Source organism: Penaeus japonicus, unplaced genomic scaffold (assembly GCF_977035675.1).
Source record: "Penaeus japonicus unplaced genomic scaffold, GWHDUDI00000001_assembly GWHDUDI00000026, whole genome shotgun sequence".
Taxonomy (NCBI): domain Eukaryota; kingdom Metazoa; phylum Arthropoda; class Malacostraca; order Decapoda; family Penaeidae; genus Penaeus; species Penaeus japonicus.
In genome coordinates this window covers 36,242,112-36,244,611 of record NW_028234428.1, presented here as the reverse complement: position 1 = coordinate 36,244,611, position 2,500 = coordinate 36,242,112, and the positions used below count along the sequence as shown (strand labels likewise).

The 2,500-nt window shown below is 62.7% G+C and overlaps 1 protein-coding gene across 1 annotated transcript in view; it reads left to right on the top strand.

Moving 5' to 3' along the window:
- The window catches only part of LOC122253051 (dynein axonemal assembly factor 11), a 32,094-nt gene that overhangs the window by 21,702 nt on the left and 7,892 nt on the right, over positions 1-2,500 (top strand). The window lies entirely within an intron of this gene.

Genomic DNA, 2,500 nt, shown 5'->3' with positions numbered 1-2,500 from the left:
ACAGAGATCGAGAGTGCCACTGGCGAGTGACGTCACAGGTAATTTACTTCGAGTTAGTGAGTTTATTGTGTCCATTGCCAGGTCGCCTCCCGTGGACGTCTGCCCCTGACGGAAGGGGGAGGGGAGAAGGGCAAGGGAGGGAAGGGGGAGGGGAGAAGGGCAAGGGAGGGAAGGGGGAGGGGAGAAGGGCAAGGAAGGGAAGGGGGAAGGGAGAAGGCCAAGGGAGGGAAGGGGTTGATGGAAGGGATAATGGATAGAGAGGAGGGAGGGAAGAGGGTAGTGGAAGGAAGGGAGTGGGGCAAAGAAGGGAAGGGGATGGTGGAAGAGGGAGGGAAGGGGGTGGTGGAAGGGGGAGGGGAAAAGGGGCAAGGTATGGAAGGGGGTGTTAGGCGAGGGAGGGGAGAGGGGCAAGGGAGGGAAGGGGATGGTGGAAGGGAGAGGGGAGAGGGGCAAGGGAGGGAAGGGGGTGGTGAAAGGGAGAGGGGAGAGGGGAGAGGGGCAAGGGAGGGAAGGGGATGGTGGAAGGGAAAGGGGAGAGGGGAGAGGGGCAAGGGAGGGAAGGGGGTGGTGAAAGGGAGAGGGGAGAGGGGAGAGGGGCAAGGGAGGGAAGGGGGTGGTGAAAGGGAGAGGGGAGAGGGGAGAGGGGCAAGGGAGGGAAGAGGGTGGTGAAAGGGAGAGGGGAGAGGGGCAAGGGAGGGAAGGGGGTGTTAGGCGAGGGAGGGGAGAGGGGCAAGGGAGGGAAGGGGGTGGAAGGGGAAGAGGAGAGGAGCAAGGGAGGGAAGAGGGTGTGGAAGGAGGGGAGAAGGGCAAGGGAGGGAAGAGGGTGTGGAAGGAGGGGAGAAGAGCAAGGGAGGGAAGGAGGTGGTGGAAGAGGGAGGGGAGGGGGGCAAGGGAGGGAAGGAGGTGGTGGAAGAGGGAGGGGAGGGGGGCAAGGGAGGGAAGGGGGTGGAAAGGGGAAGGGAGAGGGGCAAGGGAGGGAGGGGGGTGTGGAAGGAGGGAAGGGGGAAGGGAGGGAAGGAGGGGGTGGAAGGGGAGGGGAGGGGGGCAAGGGAGGGAAGGGGGTGGAAAGGGGAAGGGAGAGGGGCAAGGGAAGGAAGGAGGTGGTGGAAGAGGGAGGGGAGGGGGGCAAGGGAGGGAAGGGAGAGGGGCAAGGGAGGGAAGAGGGTGTGGAAGGAGGGGAGAAGAGCAAGGGAGGGAAGGAGGTGGTGGAAGAGGGAGGGGAGGGGGGCAAGGGAGGGAAGGGGGTGGAAAGGGGAAGGGAGAGGGGCAAGGGAGGGAAGGAGGTGGTGGAAGAGGGAGGGGAGGGGGGCGAGGGAGGGAGAGGGGGGTGAAAGGGGAAGGGAGAGGGCAGGAAGAAGGAGGTGGTGGAAGAGGAGGGAGGGGGATGAAGGAGGGAGAAGAGGCAGGGAGGGAAGGAGGTGGTGGAAGAGGGAGGGGAGGGGGGCAAGGGAGGGAAGGGGGTGGAAAGGGGAAGGGAGAGGGGCAAGGGAGGGAAGGAGGTGGTGGAAGAGGGAGGGGAGGGGGGCAAGGGAGGGAAGGGGGTGGAAAGGGGAAGGGAGAGGGGCAAGGGAGGGAAGGAGGTGGTGGAAGAGGGAGGGGAGGGGGGCAAGGGAGGGAAGGGAGAGGGGCAAGGGAGGGAAGAGGGTGTGGAAGGAGGGGAGAAGAGCAAGGGAGGGAAGGAGGTGGTGGAAGAGGGCGGGACGGGGGGCAAGGGAGGGAAGAGGGTGAAAGGGAGGGAGGAGGCAAGGGAGGAAGAGGGTGTGGAAGGAGGGGAGAAGGGCAAGGGAGGGAAGGAGGTGGTGGAAGAGGGAGGGGAGGGGGGCAAGGGAGGGAAGGGAGAGGGGCAAGGGAGGGAAGAGGGTGTGGAAGGAGGGGAGAAGGGCAAGGGAGGGAAGAGGGTGTGGAAGGAGGGGAGAAGAGCAAGGGAGGGAAGGAGGTGGTGGAAGAGGGAGGGGAGGGGGGCAAGGGAGGGAAGGGGGTGGAAAGGGGAAGGGAGAGGGGCAAGGGAGGGAAGAGGGTGTGGAAGGAGGGGAGAAGGGCAAGGGAGGGAAGGAGGTGGTGGAAGAGGGAGGGGAGGGGGGCAAGGGAGGGAAGGGGGTGGAAAGGGGAAGGGGGTGGAAAGGGGAAGGGAGAGGGGCAAGGGAGATAAGGAGTGGTGGTAGGGGGGAAGGGCATGGGTGCAAAGGGAGAGATGAGGAGGAGAGAGAGAAGTAGAAGGATCGGGAGGGGAAAGGAGGAGGAGAGGGAGAAAGTGTAAGAAAAGGATAAAGAGAAGGAAGAGGAAGTGGAGGAGAAGAAACGGCATAAGGAGAACGAAGAAAATAAGGGAGGAGGAAGTAGAAGAGCAGGTGGTGGAGGAGGAGCAGCATAACAATCAGAAATAAAGACGAAAGGAAAGGTAGCACGTTATAGATAATTAAATCAAAGACAAGGGCACTCATGATGCAGTTGATGAGAGAGACGAAAACGAGAAAGAGAGCGATAATAGTCCCTCCCTCCT